The sequence below is a fragment of the Carcharhinus amblyrhynchos genome, unplaced genomic scaffold (assembly GCF_965287045.1).
Source record: "Carcharhinus amblyrhynchos unplaced genomic scaffold, sCarAmb.v2.hapA chromosome_359, whole genome shotgun sequence".
Classification (NCBI taxonomy): Eukaryota; Metazoa; Chordata; class Chondrichthyes; order Carcharhiniformes; family Carcharhinidae; genus Carcharhinus; species Carcharhinus amblyrhynchos.
Genome location: NW_027650099.1, coordinates 12,683 through 36,389, shown reverse-complemented (window position 1 = coordinate 36,389; position 23,707 = coordinate 12,683). Strand labels below are relative to the sequence as shown.

At 56.0% G+C, this 23,707-nt stretch overlaps 1 pseudogene across 1 annotated transcript in view; it reads left to right on the top strand.

Annotated features, from left to right (window-relative positions):
- LOC145339249 (acidic amino acid decarboxylase GADL1 pseudogene) overlaps window positions 1-23,707 on the top strand; it is a 52,581-nt pseudogene that overhangs the window by 19,989 nt on the left and 8,885 nt on the right. The window lies entirely within an intron of this gene.

The following is a 23,707-nucleotide window of genomic DNA, read 5'->3' as shown; positions in this document are numbered from 1 at the left end:
TTGTTATTGGACATCAGTCAGTCCGTGTGGTGTAGGTACACCCACAGTGCTGTTAGGGAGGGAGTTCCAGGATTGTTATTGGACATCAGTCAGTCCGTGTGGTGTAGGTACATCCACAGTGCTGTTAGGGAGGGAGTTCCAGGATTGTTATTGGACATCAGTCAGTCCGTGTGGTGTAGGTACACCCACAGTGCTGTTAGGGAGGGAGTTCCAGGATTGTTATTGGACATCAGTCAGTCCGTGTGGTGTAGGTACACCCGCAGTGCTGTTAGAGGGGAATTGGGCCGTACAGTTATAGGTATATAAGGAGTATAGTAGGGGGCTGAGAACACATCCCTGTGGGGCAGCGGTGTTGAGGATGATTGTGGAGGAGGTGTTGTTGCCTCTCCTTACTAATTGTGGTCTGTGAATTCGGAAGTTCAGGATCCAGGGAGGTGCCGAGACCCAGACCACGGAGTTTGGGGATGAGTTTTGTGGTATTAATGGTGTTGAAGGCTGAGCTGTAGCCAATAAATAGGAGTCTGATATATTTGTCTTTGTTACCTTGTTGAGTGCAGGGCCAGTGAGATGGTTACTATGGACTTGTTACAGCGGAAGGTGAGTTGTAGTGGATCTAGGCAGTGATTCATGCCGTGATGGTTTGAGTTATAAGGAGAGGCTGGATAGACTGGGACTTTTTTCTCTGGAGCGTAGGAGGCTGAGGGGTGATCTTAAAGAGGTCTATAACATAATGAGGGGCACAGATCAGCGAGATAGTCAATATCTTTTCCCCAAAGGTAGGGGAGTCTAAAACTAGAGGGTATAGGTTTAAGATGAGAGAGAAGAGATACAAAAGTGTTCAGAGGGTTTTCACACAGAGGGTGGTGAGTGTCTGGAACGAGCTGCCAGAGGTAGTAGTAGAGACAGGTACAATTTTGTCTTTTAAAAAGCATTTAGTTGCATGTGTACAATGGGTATAGATGGATATGGGGCAAAGGTGGGCAATTGGGATTAGCTTAGGGGTTTTAAAAAAAAAGGTGGCATGGACAAGTTGGGCCGACGGGCCTGTTTCCCTGCTGTAAACCTCTCTGACTCTGACTAACCATGGGCAAACTAATGGCAGATTAAGTTTAATGAAGATAACTGTAGCGTGATTAACTGTTGAAGAGGCAACGAAAAAATAACAGGTACAATTTCATCGGACAATGAAACTTGCAGGGTCTGTGTATGCAAATCATTAAAGGGGTTACCTCGTTTGAAGGGTCGCAGGTCGCTTTAAGAGTGGATCACGTGATTTGACAGTGACGTCATCAGGGTGTTTGCAGAGGCTGCTGTTTTGCTTTGAGTTTTGTATTCCACAGTGCGGAGAGAGCAGCTCTTCAATAAAACCTGTCATGCGTTAGTGTGAATCCACGTGTGCAAACCACATCTTTTCTTATTAAAACCCACAACCCCCGGACGTCACCAAAGGCAGTCGAAACACGATTTTAAAACGAGAGGGGGAAGCCATTTCGGATCAAAGCGGAGAGGGTTGCAACCGTTGGCATTCTCTACCCCGTCAAATATGTTATGAGTTATTTAAGGATCAGTTATTGTTTATAGAAATTGGTATTTAGAAGTGTGTAAATGATGGAAAGGAGATGGCGGGGGGTGGTGAAAGGCGGTGAGATGGAACTCAGCCATGGTGATGTTGAATGGTGGAGCAGGATGGCCCCCTTGTTCCAATAACAGGTTAAAAGAGTTATTAGTTACAGGGTCCTGAGTTTGTAAATAGGGACATAGATATTTCTTGCTTTTGTGTTGCGATTAAACAGCGGTAAAACACTGGCATGGGCCTAACTGGAGTATTGTGTGCAGTTCTTTGGCAAGGATGTGAAGGCTGTGGGGGGAGAGAGAGAGTACAGAAATGATTGACTCGAATGGTTCCAGGCATGACGAACTTCAGTAATGTGGGATGTTCTACTTTGAGAAGCTGTGGAGATTCGATATAAGTGCCCAAAATCTTGAGGGATCTGGACAGAGTAGAAAGGGAGAAACTGTTCTCCCATTGGGGGAAGGATTAAGAACCAGAGAGACACAGATGAAGGTGATTGGTTAAAGAAGCAATAACAACACGAGAATGGAACATTTTTAGGATCTGGAATGTACTGTCTGAGAGTGTGGTGGGGACAGATTCACGCAGCGAGTGGTTAGGATTGGGAATGTACTGTCTGAGAGTGTGGTGGAGACAGATTCACACAGCGAGTGGTTAGGATCTGGAATGTACTGTCTGAGAGTGTGGTGGAGACAGATTCACACAGCGAGTGGTTAAGATCGGGAATGTACTGTCTGAGAGTGTGGTGGAGACAGATTCACACAGCAAGTGGTTAGGATCTGGAATGTACTGTCTGAGAGTGTGGTGGAGACAGATTCACACAGCGAGTGGTTAGGATCTGGAATGTACTGTCTGAGAGTGTGGTGGAGACAGATTCACACAGCGAGTGGTTAGGGTCTGGAATGTACTGTCTGAGAGTGTGGTGGAGACAGATTCACACAGCGAGTGGTTAGGATCTGGAATGTACTGTCTGAGAGTGTGGTGGAGACAGATTCACACAGCGAGTGGTTAGGATCTGGAATGATCTGGCTGTGACAACTGGTGTTCCTCAGGGATCAGTGCTGGAACTTTTGCTGTTGGTAATATATACAAATGATTTGGAAAAATGTAACTGGATTGATTAGTAATTTGCAAATGACAAAGGTTGGTGGATTTGCAGATAGCGATGAGGACTATCAGAGGAGACAGCAGGATGTAGATCAGTTGGAGACTTGGGCAGAGAGATGGCAGATGGAGTTTAATCCAGACAAATGCATTTTGGAAGGTCTAATACAGGTAGAAAATATACAGTAAATGGCAGAACCCTTAAGAGTATTGATAGGCAGAGGGATCTGGGTGTACAGGTACACAGGTCACTGAACGTGGCAATGCAGGTGGGGAAGGTAGTCAGGAAGGCATACGGCATGCTTGCCTTCATAGGCCGGGGCACTGAGTTTAAAAATTGGCAAGTCACGTTGCAGCTTTATAGAACCTTAGTGAGGCCGCACTTGGAATATAGTGTTCAATTCTGGTTGCTACACTATCAGAAGGATGTGGAGGCTTTGGGGAGGGTACAGAAAAGATTTACCAGGATGTTGCCCCTGGTATGGAGGGCATTAGCTACGAGGAGAGGTTGGAGAAACTTGGTTTGTTCTCACTGGAGCGGTGGAGGTTGAAGGGAGACCTGATAGAAGTCTACAAGATTATAAGAGGCATGGACAGAGTGGATAGTCAGAAGCTTTTTCCCAGGGTGGAAGAGTCAATTACTCGGGGGCACAGGTTTAAGGTGCGAGGGGCAAGGTTTAAAGGAGATGTACGAGGCAGATTTTTTACACAGAGGGTGGTGGGTGACTGGAACTCGCTGCTGGGGGGAGGTAGTGGAAGTGGATATGGTAGTGATTTTTAAGGGCTATCTTGACAAGTACATGAATGAGATAGCAATAGAGGGATATGGTCCCTTGAAGGGTAGGGGGTTTAAGTTAAGTTGGGCAGCATGGGCGATGCAGGCTTGGAGGGCTGAAGGGCCTGTTCCTGTGCTGTAATTTTCTTTGTCTCCACCGCGCTCTCGGCCAGTACAAAGAACAATGTTGATCAAGAACGCTGAAAGATGACCCTTTCCTTATCATTACCCAATTATAGGGAAAAAGGGAGGAGAGGAGGATTAGGCAGGTTAACTTACTGAGTGACCGATGACAGGAAAGGAGTGAGAAGGAAAATTTTGGACCCAAGCGCTTATGAATTAGTTGATTATTTTATACATTCTCAAGATGTGTTGCTGGTCAGGCTGACATTTAGCACCCGTCCCTGTATGCCCTCAGTGACCTGGGCCGTGCCTGTCCCTGCATGTCCTCAGTGACCTGGGCCGTGCCTGTCCCTGCATGTCCTCAGTGACCTGGGCCGTGCCCGTCCCTGCATGTCCTCAGTGACCTGGGCAGTGCCTGTCCCTGCATGCCCTCAGTGACCTGGGCAGTGCCCGTCCCTGCATGTCCTCAGTGACCTGGGCAGTGCCTGTCCCTGCATGCCCTCAGTGACCTGGGCAGTGCCCGTCCCTGCATGTCCTCAGTGACCTGGGCAGTGCCCGTCCCTGCATGTCCTCAGTGACCTGGGCAGTGCCCGTCCCTGCATGTCCTCAGTGACCTGGGCCGTGCCCGTCCCTGCATGTCCTCAGTGACCTGGGCAGTGCCTGTCCCTGCATGTCCTCAGTGACCTGGGCCGTGCCCGTCCCTGCATGTCCTCAGTGACCTTGGCAATGCCCGTCCCTGCATGTCCTCAGTGACCTGGGCCGTGCCCGTCCCTGCATGTCCTCAGTGACCTTGGCAATGCCCGACCCTGCATGTCCTCAGTGACCTTGGCAATGCCCGTCCCTGCATGTCCTCAGTGACCTGCTGGGCCGTGCCCGTCCCTGCATGTCCTCAGTGACCTTGGCAATGCCCGTCCCTGCATGTCCTCAGTGACCTTGGCAATGCCCGTCCCTGCATGTCCTCAGTGACCTGGGCCGTGCCCGTCCCTGCATGTCCTCAGTGACCTTGGCAATGCCCGACCCTGCATGTCCTCAGTGACCTTGGCAATGCCCGACCCTGCATGTCCTCAGTGACCTTGGCAATGCCCGACCCTGCATGTCCTCAGTGACCTGGGCCGTGCCCGTCCCTGCATGTCCTCAGTGACCTGCTGGGCCGTGCCCGTCCCTGCATGTCCTCAGTGACCTTGGCAATGCCCGTCCCTGTATGTCCTCAGTGACCTGCTGGGCCGTGCCCGTCCCTGCATGTCCTCAGTGACCTTGGCAATGCCCGTCCCTGCATGTCCTCAGTGACCTTGGCAATGCCCGTCCCTGCATGTCCTCAGTGACCTTGGCAATGCCCGTCCCTGCATGCCCTCAGTGACCTGGGCAGTGCCTGTCCCTGTATGTCCTCAGTGACCTGCTGGGCCGTGCCCGTCCCTGCATGTCCTCAGTGACCTTGGCAATGCCCGACCCTGCATGTCCTCAGTGACCTTGGCAATGCCCGACCCTGCATGTCCTCAGTGACCTTGGCAATGCCCGACCCTGCATGTCCTCAGTGACCTTGGCAATGCCCGTCCCTGCATGTCCTCAGTGACCTGCTGGGCCGTGCCCGTCCCTGCATGTCCTCAGTGACCTTGGCAATGCCTGTCCCTGCATGTCCTCAGTGACCTTGGCAATGCCTGTCCCTGTATGCCCTCAGTGACCTTGGCAATGCCCGACCCTGCATGTCCTCAGTGACCTTGGCAATGCCTGTCCCTGTATGCCCTCAGTGACCTGCTGGGCCGTTTGGGAAGGCAGTTAAGTGTTATCTGTATTGCAAAACGAAGCTTTTGCTTGGGTAACGTGTGTGAGCCTCGCCCCTTTTCCCTGGAGCAAACGCCAAGTGCGGAGAATGTCAGCAATGCTGGAGGTGCCCGGGAGGGAGAGATAAGTGGAACTGGCCGGTTTTTGATGCTGAGGGCACTCGTGCCAGCGGCGACGAGGCAAAGAAGGGGACGTGTGTTCCACCTCTCACTCACAGCTGAGTCCTGCCTGTTGCGAATCGGTGGGTAAAACCCACACGTGGTCCCTCCTGGGTCTGACCAACAGGACGGTTACATATTTACAGGAACCCATCCTGGATTGTGTCCATGCAGAATTATGTCACCCGATTAGTTCCCATGGTGATACACGACCTCCGTCAGGACTGAGTGTTCCTGATTTGTGTGGAGCCTGGCATTCAGCCCTGGTGAACCTTTTACAATGGGCAGGAGCCGAGAGAGTTCAGCAAAATGCAGCAGAGTTCCTCTGTGCCCGCCGAGAGCTCCTAGCCTCCCCCCACTCCTCGAGGAGCAGGTGGTTCGAGTGCGAGGAGTGAGGTTACTTGCTCTGGCACGGGGATCAAGAAGCTTTTGGATTCATTTCAAAACTGCTCCTGAAATTTGATATTTAAAAACTGCGAAGCAATGGAGGTGTTATCGTCAGACTCCCTCCCCACCCCTCTCCTCGCTCTCTCCCCTCCCCTCCCCCCATCTCTTCTCTTCACCTGCCCCCTCCCCCCTCTCTTCCCCTCCCCCCTCCTCCCCCTCTCTTCCCCTCCCCTCCCCTCCCCCCTCTCTTCCCCTCCCCTCCCCCCTCTCTTCCCCTCCCTCCTCCCCCTCCCCCCTCCTCCCCCTCTCTTCCCCTCCCCCCTCCCCCCTCTCTTCCCCTCCCCCTCCTCCCCCTCCCCCCTCCTCCCCCTCTCTTCCCCTCCCCCCCCTCTCTTCCCCTCCCCTCCCCTCCCCCCTCTCTTCCCCTCCCCTCCCCCCTCTCTTCCCCTCCCTCCTCCCCCTCCCCCCTCCTCCCCCTCTCCCTTCCCCTCCCCCCTCCTCCCCCTCTCTTCCCCTCCCTCCTCCTCCCCCTCTCTTCCCCTCCCCCCTCCTCCCCCTCTCTTCCCCTCCCCCCTCCTCCCCCTCTCTTCCCCTCCCTCCTCCTCCCCCTCTCTTCCCCTCCCCCCTCCTCCCCCTCTCTTCCCCTCCCCCCTCCTCCCCCTCCCTCCTCCCCCTCTCTTCCCCTCCCTCCTCCTCCCCCTCCCCTCCCCTCCCCCCTCTCTCTTCCCCTCCCCTCCCCCTCTCTTCCCCTCCCCTCCCCCTCTCTTCCCCTCCCTCCTCCTCCCCCTCTCTTCCCCTCCCTCCTCCTCCCCCTCTCTTCCCCTCCCTCCTCCTCCCCCTCTCTTCCCCTCCCTCCTCCTCCCCCTCTCTTCCCCTCCCTCCTCCTCCCCCTCTCTTCCCCTCCCTCCTCCCCCCTCTCTTCCCCTCCCTCCTCCTCCCCCTCTCTTCCCCTCCCTCCTTCTCCCCCTCTCTTCCCCTCCCCCCTCCTCCCCCTCTCTTCCCCTCCCCTCCCCCCTCTCTTCCCCTCCCCTCCCCCTCTCTTCCCCTCCCTCCTCCTCCCCCCTCTCTTCCCCTCCCTCCTCCTCCCCCTCTCTTCCCCTCCCTCCTCCTCCCCCTCTCTTCCCCTCCCTCCTCCTCCCCCTCTCTTCCCCTCCCTCCTCCTCCTCCCCCTCTCTTCCCCTCCCTCCTCCTCCCCCCTCTCTTCCCCTCCCTCCTCCTCCCCCCTCTCTTCCCCTCCCCCCTCCTCCCCCTCTCTTCCCCTCCCCCCTCCTCCCCCTCTCTTCCCCTCCATCCTCCTCCCCCTCTCTTCCCCTCCCTCCTCCTCCCCCTCTCTTCCCCTCCCTCCTCCTCCCCCTCTCTTCCCCTCCCTCCTCCTCCCCCTCTCTTCCCCTCCCCCCTCCTCCCCCTCTCTTCCCCTCCCCCCTCCTCCCCCCCTCTCTTCCCCTTCCCCTCCCCTCCCCCCTCTCTTCCCTCCCCTCCCCCCTCTCTTCCCCTCCCCTCCCCCTCTCTTCCCCTCCCTCCTCCTCCCCCTCTCTTCCCCTCCCTCCTCCTCCCCCTCTCTTCCCCTCCCTCCTCCTCCCCCTCTCTTCCCCTCCCTCCTCCTCCCCCTCTCTTCCCCTCCCTCCTCCTCCCCCCCTCCCTCCTCCTCCCCCTCTCTTCCCCTCCCTCCTCCTCCCCCTCTCTTCCCCTCCCTCCTCCTCCCCCTCTCTTCCCCTCCCTCCTCCCCCCTCTCTTCCCCTCCCTCCTCCTCCCCCTCTCTTCCCCTCCCTCCTCCCCCCTCTCTTCCCCTCCCCCCTCCTCCCCCTCTCTTCCCCTCCCTCCTCCCCCCTCTCTTCCCCTCCCTCCTCCTCCCTCCTCCTCCCCCTCTCTTCCCCTCCCTCCTCCTCCCTCCTCCTCCCCCTCTCTTCCCCTCCCTCCTTCTCCCCCTCTCTTCCCCTCCCCCCTCCTCCCCCTCTCTTCCCCTCCCCCCTCTCTTCCCCTTCCCCTCCCCTCCCCCCTCTCTTCCCCTCCCCCTCCCCCCTCTCTTTGAATCGGGTAGTTAAGGAGGGACGTGGGACACTTGTTTTTACCAGTCAGGGTATAGAGTATAAGGGCAGGGAGGTAATATTGGGGTTGTACAGAGCATTGGTGAGGCCACAGCTGGAGTGCAGTTCTGGCCACCTCACTATAGGAAGGGTCTGATTCCACTGGACGGGGCTACAGAGGAGATCCACCAGGACGCTCCCTGGGATGGAGCATTTAAGCTGTAAGGATAGACTTGGATTGTTTTCTCTAGATCAGGGAAGGCTGAGCGGCGGGGACAATCTATAAGATTATAAGGGATATAGACAGAGTGAGGAAGGAGCAGCTGGGTTGAGGGGTCAATCACAAGGGGGCAGCGTTAAATTTAAAGTTTATCTCTTGGTGTCACAAGTAAGGCTTACATTAACACTGCAATGAAGTTACTGTGAAATTCCCCGCGTTTTTGGGAGAGGGGCAGGAGATTCAGAGGGGATTTGAGAAAACCTTTTTTCACTGAGGGTAGTTTGGGTGACACAGTGGGTTAGCGCTGCTGCTTCACAGCTCCAGACTCCTGGGTTCGATTCCCGGCTCGGGTCACTGTCTGTGTGGGGTTTGCACATTCTCCTCGTGTCTGCGTGGGTTTCCTCCGGGTGCTCTGGTTTCCTCCCACAGTCCAAAGATTGATTGGCTACGCTAAGAAATTGACCCTTAGTGTCCAGGGATGTGTAGGTTAGATGGGATTAGTGGGTATACTATATGGGGATAGGGCCTGGGTGGGATTGTGTTCGGCACAGACTCGATGGGCTGAACGGCCTTTACGGTGCTGTACCATTGCATTACGCCTCTCCTGGATGGGCTTTGCATCAGCAATCCCAAACACAAACTGCTGGATAAACTCAGCAGGTCTGCTAGCATCTGAGGGGAGAGGAACACCGTTAATGTACTGAGTCAGGATCACTCCAGAGTTCCTCTGTATCACGAGAATATTCATCCAGAAACTTGGCTAACGTTCTGGGGACCCAGGTTGGAATCCCGCCACAGCAGCTGGGGAAAATGAATCCAATAAAAAAAACTGGACTTAAGAATCTACTGATGACTCATTGTCGGAAAAACCCATCTCGTTCACTGTGTCCTTTAGGGAAGGAAATCAGATCTGTCCCCCACCAGTACTGTACCCCAGTGTTATACAGAGACAGACCCGTCCCCCTGTACCCCAGTGTTATACAGAGACAGACCCGTCCCCCTGTACCCCAGTGTTATACAGTGACAGACCCGTCCCCCTGTACCCCAGTGTTATACAGAGACAGACCCGTCCCCCTGTACCCCAGTGTTATACAGAGACAGACCCGTCCCCCTGTACCCCAGTGTTATACAGAGACAGACCCGTCCCCCTGTACCCCAGTGTTATACAGTGACAGACCCGTCCCCCTGTACCCCAGTGTTATACAGCGACAGACCCGTCCCCCTGTACCCCAGTGTTATACAGAGACAGACCCGTCCCCCTGTACCCCAGTGTTATACAGAGACAGACCCGTCCCCCTGTACCCCAGTGTTATACAGCGACAGACCCGTCTCCCTGTACCCCAGTGTTATACAGCGACAGACCCGTCCCCCTGTACCCCAGTGTTATACAGAGACAGACCCGTCCCCCTGTACCCCAGTGTTATACAGAGACAGACCCGTCCCCCTGTACCCCAGTGTTATACAGAGACAGACCCGTCCCCCTGTACCCCAGTGTTATACAGAGACAGACCCGTCCCCCTGTACCCCAGTGTTATACAGAGACAGACCCGTCCCCCTGTACCCCAGTGTTATACAGAGACAGACCCGTCCCCCTGTACCCCAGTGTTATACAGCGACAGACCCGTCTCCCTGTACCCCAGAGTTATACAGAGACAGACCTGTCCCCCTGTACCCCAGTGTTATACAGAGACAGACCCGTCCCCCTGTACCCCAGTGTTATACAGCGACAGACCCGTCCCCCTGTACCCCAGTGTTATACAGAGACAGACCCGTCCCCCTGTACCCCAGTGTTATACAGAGACAGACCCGTCCCCCTGTACCCCAGTGTTATACAGAGACAGACCCGTCCCCCTGTACCCCAGTGTTATACAGAGACAGACCCGTCCCCCTGTACCCCAGTGTTATACAGAGACAGACCCGTCCCCCTGTACCCCAGTGTTATACAGAGACAGACCCGTCCCCTGTACCCCAGTGTTATACAGTGACAGACCCGTCCCCCTGTACCCCAGTGTGATACAGAGACAGACCCGTCCCCTGTACCCCAGTGTTATACAGGGAGAGACCCGTCTCCCTGTACCCCAGTGTTATACAGAGACAGACCCGTCCCCCTGTACCCCAGTGTTATACAGCGACAGACCCGTCCCCCTGTACCCCAGTGTTATACAGAGACAGACCCGTCCCCCTGTACCCCAGTGTTATACAGAGACAGACCCGTCCCCCTGTACCCCAGTGTTATACAGAGACAGACCCGTCCCATTGTACCCCAGTGTTATACAGCGACAGACCCGTCCCCCTGTACCCCAGTGTTATACAGAGACAGACCCGTCCCCCTGTACCCCAGTGTTATACAGTGACAGACCCGTCCCCCTGTACCCCAGTGTTATACAGAGACAGACCCGTCCCCACCAGTACTGTACCCCAGTGTTGTACAACGACAAGACCAGTCCCCACCAGTACTGTTCCCCAGTGTTATACAGAGACAGACCCGTCCCCACCAGTACTGTACCCCAGTGTTATACAGAGACAGACCCGTCCCCACCAGTACTGTACCCCAGTGTTATACAGCGACAGACCCATCCCCTTGTACCCCAGTGTTATACAGCGACAGACCCGTCCCCCTGTACCCCAGTGTTATACAGGGACAGACCCGTCCCCACCAGTACTGTACCCCAGTGTTATACAGCGACAGACCCGTCCCCACCAGTACTGTACCCCAGTGTTATACAGAGACAGACCCGTCCCCACCAGTACTGTACCCCAGTGTTATACAGCGACAGACCCGTCCCCACTAGTACTGTACCCCAGTGTTATACAGTGACAGATCCGTCCCCACCAGTACCGTACCCCAGTGTTATACAGCGACAGAACCGTCCCCACCAGTACTGTACCCCAGTGTTATACAGCGACAAGTCCAGACCCCACCAGTACTGTACCCCTTTATTAAACAGTGAGAGACCCGTCCCCACCAGTACTGTACCCCAGTGTTACACAGTGACAGACCCGTCCCCACCAGTATCGTACCCCAGTGTATACAGCGACAGACCCGTCCCCACCAGTGCTGTACCCCAGTGTTATACAGCGACAGACCCGTCCCCACCAGTGCTGTACCCCAGTGTTATACAGCGACAGACCCGTCCCCACCAGTACTGTACCCCAGTGTTATACAGCGACAGACCCGTCCCCACCAGTGCTGTACCCCAGTGTTATACAGTGACAGACCCGTCCCCACCAGTACTGTACCCCAGTGTTATACAGCGACAAGACCAGTCCCCACCAGTACTGTACCCCTGCGTTATACAGTGACAGACCCGTCCCCACCAGTACTGTACCCCAGTGTTATACAGCGACAGACCCGTCCCCACCAGTACCGTACCCCAGTGTTATACAGCGACAGACCCGTCCCCACCAGTACTGTACCCCAGTGTTATACACTGACAGACCCATCCCCACCAGTACTGTACTCCAGCGTTATACAGGGACAGACCCGTCCCCCTGTACCCCAGTGTTATACAGAGACAGACCCGTCCCCGCCAGTACGGTACCCCAGTGTTGTACAACGACAAGACCAGTCCCCACCAGTACTGTACCCCAGTGTTATACAGAGACAGACCCGTCCCCACCAGTACTGTACCCCAGTGTTATACAGCGACAGACCCATCCCCTTGTACCCCAGTGTTATACAGTGACAGACCCATCCCCCTGTACCCCAGTGTTATACAGAGACAGACCCGTCCCCGCCAGTACTGTACCCCAGTGTTATACAGCGACAGACCTGTCCCCACCAGTACTGTACCCCAGTGTTATACAGCGACAGACCCGTCCCCACCAGTACTGTACCCCAGTGTTATACACTGACAGACCCGTCCCCACCAGTACTGTACCCCAGTGTTATACAGCGACAGACCCGTCCCCACCAGTACTGTACCCCAGTGTTATACAGTGACAGACCCGTCCCCACCAGTTCTGTACCCCAGTGTTATACAGTGACAGACCCGTCCCCACCAGTACTGTACCCCAGTGTTATACAGCGACAGACCCGCCCCCACCAGTACTGTACCCCAGTGTTATACAGCGACAGACACGTCCCCACCATTACTGTACCCCAGTGTTATACAGCGACAGACCCGTCCCCACCAGTACTGTACCCCAGTGTTATACAGCGACAGAACAGTCCCCACCAGTACTGTACCCCAGTGTTATACAGCGACAAGTCCAGTCCCCACCAGTACTGTACCCCAGTATTATACAGGGACAGACCCGTCCCCAACAGTACTGTACCCCAGTGTTATACAGCGACAGACCCGTCCCCACCAGTGCTGTACCCCAGTGTTATACAGCGACAGACCCGTCCCCACCAGTGCTGTACCCCAGTGTTATACGGCGACAGACCCGTCCCCACCAGTGCTGTACCTAAGTGTTATACAGCGACAGACCCGTCCCCACCAGTACTGTACCCCAGTGTTATACAGCGACAGACCCGTCCCCACCAGTACTGTACCCCAGTGTTATACAGCGACAGACCCGTCCCCACCAGTACTGTACCCCAGTGTTATACAGCGACAGACCCATCCCCACCAGTACTGTACCCCAGCGTAATACAGGGACAGACCCGTCCCCCTGTACCCCAGTGTTATACAGAGACAGACCCGTCCCCCTGTACCCCAGTGTTATACAGGGACAGACCCGTCCCCTTGTACCCCAGCGTTATACAGGGAGAGACCCGTCCCCCTGTACCCCAGTGTTATACAGCGACAGACCCGTCCCCGCCAGTACTGTACCCCAGCGTTATACAGCGACAGACCCGTCCCCACCAGTACTGTACCCCAGTGTTATACAGCGACAGACCCGTCCCCACCAGTGCTGTACCCCAGTGTTATACAGCGACAGACCCATCCCCACCAGTACCGTACCCCAGTGTTATACAGCGACAGACCCGTCCCCGCCAGTACTGTACCCCAGCGTTATACAGCGACAGACCCGTCCCCACCAGTACTGTACCCCAGCGTTATACAGCGACAGACCCGTCCCCCTGTACCCCAGTGTTATACAGCGACAGACCCGTCCCCCTGTACCCCAGTGTTATACAGCGACAGACCCGTCCCCCTGTACCCCAGTGTTATACAGTGACAGACCCGTTCCCACCAGTACTGTACCCCAGTGTTATACAGCGACAGACCCGTCCCCCTGTACCCCAGTGTTATACAGTGACAGACCCATCCCCCTGTACCCCAGTGTTACACAGCGACAGATCCGTCCCCCTGTACCCCAGTGTTATACAGGGAGAGACCCGTCCCCCTGTACCCCAGTGTTATACAGAGACAGACCCGTCCCCCTGTACCCCAGTGTTACACAGAGACAGACCCGTCCCCCTGTACCCCAGTGTTATACAGAGACAGACCCGTCCCCCTGTACCCCAGTGTTATACAGAGACAGACCCGTCCCCCTGTACCCCAGTGTTATACAGAGTCAGACCCGTCCCCCTGTACCCCAGTGTTATACAGCGACAGACCCGTCCCCCTGTACCCCAGTGTTATACAGCGACAGACCCATCCCCCTGTACCCCAGTGTTATACAGCAACAGACCCGTCCCATTGTACCCCAGTGTTATACAGTGACAGACCCGTCCCCCTGTACCCCAGTGTTATACAGAGACAGACCCATCCCCCTGTACCCCAGTGTTATACAGAGACAGACCCGTCCCCACCAGTACTGTACCCCAGTGTTATACAGAGACAGACCCGTCCCCACCAGTACTGTACCCCAGTGTTATACAGCGACAGACCCATCCCCTTGTACCCCAGTGTTATACAGCGACAGACCCGTCCCCCTGTACCCCAGTGTTATACAGGGACAGACCCGTCCCCACCAGTACTGTACCCCAGTGTTATACAGCGACAGACCCGTCCCCACTAGTACTGTACCCCAGTGTTATACAGTGACAGATCCGTCCCCACCAGTACCGTACCCCAGTGTTATACAGCGACAGAACCGTCCCCACCAGTACTGTACCCCAGTGTTATACAGCGACAAGTCCAGTCCCCACCAGTACTGTACCCCTTTATTATACAGTGAGAGACCCGTCCCCACCAGTACCGTACCCCAGTGTTACACAGTGACAGACCCGTCCCCACCAGTACCGTACCCCAGTGTTATACAGCGACAGACCTGTCCCCACCAGTGCTGTACCCCAGTGTTATACAGCGACAGACCCGTCCCCACCAGTACTGTACCCCAGTGTTATACAGCGACAGACCCGTCCCCACCAGTACCGTACCCCAGTGTTATACAGAGACAGACCCGTCCCCACCAGTACTGTACCCCAGTGTTATACAGAGACAGACCCGTCCCCACCAGTACTGTACCCCAGTGTTATACAGTGACAGACCCGTCCCCACCAGTACTGTACCCCAGTGTTATACAGTGACAGACCCGTCCCCACCAGTACTGTACCCCTTTATTATACAGTGAGAGACCCGTCCCCACCAGTACCGTACCCCAGTGTTACACAGTGACAGACCCGTCCCCACCAGTACCGTACCCCAGTGTTATACAGCGACAGACCTGTCCCCACCAGTGCTGTACCCCAGTGTTATACAGCGACAGACCCGTCCCCACCAGTACTGTACCCCAGTGTTATACAGTGACAGACCCGTCCCCACCAGTACTGTACCCCAGTGTTATACAGAGACAGACCCGTCCCCACCAGTACTGTACCCCAGTGTTATACAGCGACAGACCCGTCCCCACCAGTGCTGTACCCCAGTGTTATACAGCGACAGACCCGTCCCCACCAGTACTGTACCCCAGTGTTATACAGTGACAGACCCGTCCCCACCAGTACTGTACCCCAGTGTTATGCAGAGACAGACCCGTCCCCCTGTACCCCAGTGTTATACAGCGACAGACCCGTCCCCCTGTACCTCAGTGTTATACAGCGACAGACCCGTCCCCCTGTACCCCAGTGTTATACAGCGACAGACCCGTCCCCCTGTACCCCAGTGTTATACAGCGACAGACCCGTCCCCCTGTACCCCAGTGTTATACAGCGACAGACCCGTCCCCCTGTACCCCAGTGTTATACAGCGACAGACCCGTCCCCCTGTACCCCAGTGTTATACAGCGACAGACCCGTCCCCCTGTACCCCAGTGTTATACACTGACAGACCCGTCCCCACCAGTACTGTACCCCAGTGTTATACAGTGACAGACCCGTCCCCACCAGTGCTGTACCCCAGTGTTATACAGCGACAGACCCTTCCCCCTGTACCCCAGTGTTACACAGCGACAGACCCGTCCCCCTGTACCCCAGTGTTATACAGTGACAGACCCGTCCCCCTGTACCCCAGTGTTATACAGAGACAGACCCGTCCCCCTGTACCCCAGTGTTATACAGTGACAGACCCGTCCCCACCAGTGCTGTACCCCAGTGTTATACAGCGACAGACCCGTCCCCACCAGTACTGTACCCCAGTGTTATACAGGGACAGACCCGTCCCCCTGTACCCCAGCGTTATACAGGGACAGACCCGTCCCCCTGTACCCCAGTGTTATACAGAGACAGACCCGTCCCCGCCAGTACGGTACCCCAGTGTTGTACAACGACAAGACCAGTCCCCACCAGTACTGTACCCCAGTGTTATACAGAGACAGACCCGTCCCCCTGTACCCCAGTGTTATACAGTGACAGACCCGTCCCCCTGTACCCCAGTGTTATACAGAGACAGACCCGTCCCCCTGTACCCCAGTGTTATACAGAGACAGACCCGTCCCCCTGTACCCCAGTGTTATAAAGAGACAGACCCGTCCCCCTGTACCCCAGTGTTATACAGAGACAGACCCGTCCCCCTGTACCCCAGTGTTATACAGAGACAGACCCGTCCCCCTGTACCCCAGTGTTATACAGAGACAGACCAGTCCCCCTGTACCCCAGTGTTATACAGAGACAGACCCGTCCCCCTGTACCCCAGGGTTATACAGCGACAGACCCGTCTCCCTGTACCCCAGTGTTATACAGAGACAGACCCGTCCCCCTGTATCCCAGTGTTATACAGAGTCAGACCCGTCCCCCTGTACCCCAGTGCTATACAGCGACAGACCCGTCCCCCTGTACCCCAGTGTTATACAGAGACAGACCAGTCCCCCTGTACCCCAGTGTTATACAGAGACAGACCCGTCCCCCTGTACCCCAGTGTTATACAGTGACAGACCCGTCCCCCTGTACCCCAGTGTTATACAGAGACAGACCCGTCCCATTGTACCCCAGTGTTACACAGGGAGAGACCCGTCTCCCTGTACCCCAGTGTTATACAGAGACAGACCCATCCCCCTGTACCCCAGTGTTATACAGCGACAGACACATTCCCCTGTACCCCAGTGTTATACAGCGACAGACCCGTCCCCCTGTACCCCAGTGTTATACAGAGACAGACCCGTCTCCCTGTACCCAGTGTTATACAGAGACAGACCCGTCCCATTGTACCCCAGTGTTATACAGAGACAGACCCGTCCCCCTGTACCCCAGTGTTATACAGAGACAGACCCGTCCCCCTGTACCCCGGTGTTATGCAGCGACAGACCCGTCCCCCTGTACCCCAGTGTTATACAGCGACAGACCCGTCCCCCTGTACCCCAGTGTTATACAGTGACAGACCCGTCCCCACCAGTACTGTACCCCAGTGTTATACAGCGACAGACCCGTCCCCCTGCACCCCAGTGTTATACAGTGATAGACCCGTCCCCCTGTACCCCAGTGTTATACAGTGACAGACCCGTCCCCCTGTACCCCAGTGTTATACAGAGACAGACCCGTCCCATTGTACCCCAGTGTTACACAGGGAGAGACCCGTCTCCCTGTACCCCAGTGTTATACAGAGACAGACCCATCCCCCTGTACCCCAGTGTTATACAGCGACAGACACATTCCCCTGTACCCCAGTGTTATACAGCGACAGACCCGTCCCCCTGTACCCCAGTGTTATACAGAGACAGACCTGTCTCCCTGTACCCAGTGTTATACAGAGACAGACCCGTCCCATTGTACCCCAGTGTTATACAGAGACAGACCCGTCCCCCTGTACCCCAGTGTTATACAGAGACAGACCCGTCCCCCTGTACCCCGGTGTTATACAGCGACAGACCCGTCCCCCTGTACCCCAGTGTTATACAGCGACAGACCCGTCCCCCTGTACCCCAGTGTTATACAGTGACAGACCCGTCCCCACCAGTACTGTACCCCAGTGTTATACAGCGACAGACCCGTCCCCCTGTACCCCAGTGTTATACAGTGATAGACCCGTCCCCCTGTACCCCAGTGTTATACAGTGACAGACCCGTCCCCCTGTACCCCAGTGTTATACAGCGACAGACCCGTCCCCACCAGTGCTGTACCCCAGTGTTATACAGCGACAGACCCGTCCCCACCAGTACTGTACCCCAGTGTTATACAGCGACAGACCCGTCCCCACCAGTACTGTACCCCAGTGTTATACAGAGACAGACCCGTCCCCCTGTACCCCAGTGTTATACAGCGACAGACCCGTCCCCCTGTACCCAAGTGTTATACAGCGACAGACCCGTCCCCCTGTACCCCAGTGTTATACAGTGACAGACCCGTCCCCCTGTACCCCAGTGTTATACAGCGACAGACCCGTCCCCCTGTACCCCAGTGTTATACAGCGACAGACCCGTCCCCCTGTACCCCAGTGTTATACAGCGACAGACCCGTCCCCCTGTACCCCAGTGTTATACAGCGACAGACCCGTCCCCCTGTACCCCAGTGTTATACACTGACAGACCCGTCCCCACCAGTACTGTACCCCAGTGTTATACAGTGACAGACCCGTCCCCACCAGTGCTGTACCCCAGTGTTACACAGCGACAGACCCGTCCCCCTGTACCCCAGTGTTATACAGTGACAGACCCGTCCCCCTGTACCCCAGTGTTATACAGAGACAGACCCGTCCCCCTGTACCCCAGTGTTATACAGTGACAGACCCGTCCCCACCAGTGCTGTACCCCAGTGTTATACAGCGACAGACCCGTCCCCACCAGTACTGTACCCCAGTGTTATACAGGGACAGACCCGTCCCCCTGTACCCCAGCGTTATACAGGGACAGACCCGTCCCCCTGTACCCCAGTGTTATACAGAGACAGACCCGTCCCCGCCAGTACGGTACCCCACTGTTGTACAACGACAAGACCAGTCCCCACCAGTACTGTACCCCAGTGTTATACAGAGACAGACCCGTCCCCACCAGTACTGTACCCCAGTGTTATACAGCGACAGACCCATCCCCTTGTACCCCAGTGTTATACAGCGACAGACCCGTCCCCCTGTACCCCAGTGTTATACAGGGACAGACCCGTCCCCACCAGTACTGTACCCCAGTGTTATACAGCGACAGACCTGTCCCCACCAGTACTGTACCCCAGTATTGTACAGCGACAAGACCAGTCCCCACCAGTACTGTACCCCAGTGTTATACACTGACAGACCCGTCCCCACCAGTACTGTACCCCAGTGTTATACAGGGACAGATCCGTCCCCACCAGTACTGTACCCCAGTGTTATACAGCGACAGACCTGTCCCCACCAGTACTGTACCCCAGTGATTTACAGTGACAGACCCGTCCCCACCAGTACCGTACCCCAGTGTTATACAGTGACAGACCCGTCCCCCTGTACCCCAGTGTTATACAGTGACATACCCATCCCCCTGTACCCCAGTGTTATACAGAGACAGACCCGTCCCCGCCAGTACTGTACCCCAGTGTTATACAGCGACAGACCTGTCCCCACCAGTACTGTACCCCAGTGTTATACAGCGACAGACCCGTCCCCACCAGTACTGTACCCCAGTGTTACACACTGACAGACCCGTCCCCACCAGTACTGTACCCCAGTGTTATACACTGACAGACCCGTCCCCACCAGTACTGTACCCCAGTGTTATACAGCGACAGACCCATCCCCACCAGTACTGTACCCCAGTGTTATACAGCGACAGACCCGTCCCCACCAGTACTGTACCCCAGTGTTATACAGCGACAGACACGTCCCCACCATTACTGTACCCCAGTGTTATACAGCGACAGACCCGTCCCCACCAGTACTGTACCCCAGTGTTACACAGCGACAAGTCCAGTCCCCACCAGTACTGTACCCCTGTATTATACAGTGACAGACCCGTCCCCACCAGTACTGTACCCCAGTGTTATACAGTGACAGGCCCGTCCCCACCAGTACTGTACCCCAGTGTTATACAGCGACAGACCCGTCCCCACCAGTACTGTACCCCAGTGTTATACAGTGACAGACCCGTCCCCACCAGTACTGTACCCCAGTGTTATACAGTGACAGACCCGTCCCCCTGTACCCCAGTGTTATACAGCGACAGACCCGTCCCCACCAGTACTGTACCCCAATGTTATACAGTGACAGACCCGTCCCCCTGTACCCCAGTGTTATACAGCGACAGACCCGTCCCCACCAGTACTGTACCCCAGTGTTATACAGTGACAGACCCGTCCCCCTGTACCCCAGTGTTATACAGCGACAGACCCGTCCCCCTGTACCCCAGTGTTATACAGCGACAGACCCGTCCCCACCAGTACTGTACCCCAGTGTTATCCAGCGACAGACCCATCCCCACCAGTACTGTACCGCAGCGTTATTCAGGGACAGACCCGTCCCCACCAGTACTGTACCCCAGTGTTATACAGCGACAGACCCGTCCCCCTGTACCCCAGTGTTATACAGCGACAGACCCGTCCCCCTGTACCCCAGTGTTATACAGCGACAGACCCGTCCCCCTGTACCCCAGTGTTATACAGGGACAGACCCGTCCCCTTGTACCCAGTGTTATACAGAGACAGACCCGTCCCCCTGTACCCCAGTGTTATACAGTGACAGACCCGTCCCCCTGTACCCCAGTGTTATACAGAGACAGACCTGTACCCCAGTGTTATACAGAGTCAGACCCGTCCCCACCAGTGCTGTACCCCAGTGTTATACAGTGACAGACCTGTCCCCACCAGTACTGTACCCCAGTGTTATACAGCGACAGACCCGTCCCCCTGTACCCCAGTGTTATACAGAGACAGACCCGTCCCCCTGTACCCCAGTGTTATACAGTGACAGACCCGTCCCCACCAGTACTGTACCCCAGTGTTATACAGCGACAGACCCATCCCCACCAGTACTGTACCCCAGTGTTATACAGCGACAGACCCATCCCCACCAGTACTGTACCCCAGTGTTATACAGCGACAGACCCATCCCCACCAGTACTGTACCCCAGTGTTATACAGCGACAGACACGTCCCCACCATTACTATACCCCAGTGTTATACAGCGACAGACCCGTCCCCACCAGTACTGTACCCCAGTGTTATACAGCGACAGACCCGTCCCCGCCAGTACCGTACCCCAGCGTTATACAGCGACAGACCCGTCCCCCTGTACCCCAGCGTTATACAGGGTGAGACCCGTCCCCCTGTACCCCAGTGTTATACAGGGAGAGACCCGTCCCCCTGCACCCCAGTGTTATACAGCGACAGACCCGTCCCCCTGTACCCCAGTGTTATACAGTGACAGACCCGTCCCCACCAGTACTGTACCCTAGTGTTATACAGCGACAGACCCGTCCCCACTAGTACTGTACCCTAGTGTTATACAGCGACAGACCCGTCCCCACCAGTGCTGTACCCCAGTGTTATACAGTGACAGACCTGTCCCCACCAGTGCTGTACCCCAGTGTTATACAGTGACAGACCCGTCCCCACCAGTACTGTACCCCAGTGTTATACAGAGACAGACCCGTCCCCACCAGTACTGTACCCCATTGTTATACAGCGACAGACCCATCCCCTTGTACCCCAGTGTTATACAGCGACAGACCCGTCCCCCTGTACCCCAGTGTTATACAGGGACAGACCCGTCCCCACCAGTACTGTACCCCAGTGTTATACAGCGACAGACCTGTCCCCACCAGTACTGTACCCCAGTATTGTACAGCGACAAGACCAGTCCCCACCAGTACTGTACCCCAGTGTTATACAGCGACAGACCCGTCCCCACCAGTACTGTACCCCAGTGTTATACAGGGACAGATCCGTCCCCACCAGTACTGTACCCCAGTGTTATACAGCGACAGACCTGTCCCCACCAGTACTGTACCCCAGTGATTTACAGTGACAGACCCGTCCCCACCAGTACCGTACCCCAGTGTTATACAGTGACAGACCCGTCCCCCTGTACCCCAGTGTTATACAGTGACATACCCATCCCCCTGTACCCCAGTGTTATACAGAGACAGACCCGTCCCCGCCAGTACTGTACCCCAGTGTTATACAGCGACAGACCTGTCCCCACCAGTACTGTACCCCAGTGTTATACAGCGACAGACCCGTCCCCACCAGTACTGTACCCCAGTGTTATACACTGACAGACCCGTCCCCACCAGTACTGTACCCCAGTGTTATACAGCGACAGACCCGTCCCCACCAGTACTGTACCCCAGTGTTATACACTGACAGACCCGTCCCCACCAGTACTGTACCCCAGTGTTATACAGCGACAGACCCATCCCCACCAGTACTGTACCCCAGTGTTATACAGCGACAGACCCGTCCCCACCAGTACTGTACCCCAGTGTTACACAGCGACAAGTCCAGTCCCCACCAGTACTGTACCCCAGTATTATACAGTGACAGACCCGTCCCCACCAGTACTGTACCCCAGTGTTATACAGTGACAGGCCCGTCCCCACCAGTACTGTACCCCAGTGTTATACAGCGACAGACCCGTCCCCACCAGTACTGTACCCCAGTGTTATACAGTGACAGACCCGTCCCCACCAGTACTGTACCCCAGTGTTATACAGTGACAGACCCGTCCCCCTGTACCCCAGTGTTATACAGCGACAGACCCGTCCCCACCAGTACTGTACCCCAATGTTATACAGTGACAGACCCGTCCCCCTGTACCCCAGTGTTATACAGCGACAGACCCGTCCCCACCAGTACTGTACCCCAGTGTTATACAGTGACAGACCCGTCCCCCTGTACCCCAGTGTTATACAGCGACAGACCCGTCCCCCTGTACCCCAGTGTTATACAGCGACAGACCCGTCCCCACCAGTACTGTACCCCAGTGTTATCCAGCGACAGACCCATCCCCACCAGTACTGTACCGCAGCGTTATTCAGGGACAGACCCGTCCCCACCAGTACTGTACCCCAGTGTTATACAGCGACAGACCCGTCCCCCTGTACCCCAGTGTTATACAGCGACAGACCCGTCCCCCTGTACCCCAGTGTTATACAGCGACAGACCCGTCCCCCTGTACCCCAGTGTTATACAGGGACAGACCCGTCCCCTTGTACCCCAGTGTTATACAGAGACAGACCCGTCCCCCTGTACCCCAGTGTTATACAGTGACAGACCCGTCCCCCTGTACCCCAGTGTTATACAGAGACAGACCCGTCCCCCTGTACCCCAGTGTTATACAGAGTCAGACCCGTCCCCACCAGTGCTGTACCCCAGTGTTATACAGTGACAGACCTGTCCCCACCAGTACTGTACCCCAGTGTTATACAGCGACAGACCCGTCCCCCTGTACCCCAGTGTTATACAGAGACAGACCCGTCCCCCTGTACCCCAGTGTTATACAGTGACAGACCCGTCCCCACCAGTACTGTACCCCAGTGTTATACAGCGACAGACCCATCCCCACCAGTACTGTACCCCAGTGTTATACAGCGACAGACCCATCCCCACCAGTACTGTACCCCAGTGTTATACAGCGACAGACCCATCCCCACCAGTACTGTACCCCAGTGTTATACAGCGACAGACACGTCCCCACCATTACTGTACCCCAGTGTTATACAGCGACAGACCCGTCCCCACCAGTACTGTACCCCAGTGTTATACAGCGACAGACCCGTCCCCGCCAGTACCGTACCCCAGCGTTATACAGCGACAGACCCGTCCCCCTGTACCCCAGCGTTATACAGGGTGAGACCCGTCCCCCTGTACCCCAGTGTTATACAGGGAGAGACCCGTCCCCCTGCACCCCAGTGTTATACAGCGACAGACCCGTCCCCCTGTACCCCAGTGTTATACAGTGACAGACCCGTCCCCACCAGTACTGTACCCCAGTGTTATACAGCGACAGACCCGTCCCCACTAGTACTGTACCCTAGTGTTATACAGCGACAGACCCGTCCCCTCCAGTGCTGTACCCCAGTGTTATACAGTGACAGACCCGTCCCCACCAGTGCTGTACCCCAGTGTTATACAGTGACAGACCCGTCCCCACCAGTGCTGTACCCCAGTGTTATACAGCGACAGACCCGTCCCCACCTGTACTGTACCCTAGTGTTATACAGTGACAGACCCGTCCCCACCAGTGCTGTACCCCAGTGTTATACAGCGACAGACCCGTCCCCACCAGTACTGTACCCCAGTGTTATACAGCGACAGACCCGTCCCCACCAGTACTGTACCCCAGTGTTATACAGTGACAGACCCGTCCCCACCAGTGCTGTACCCCAGTACAG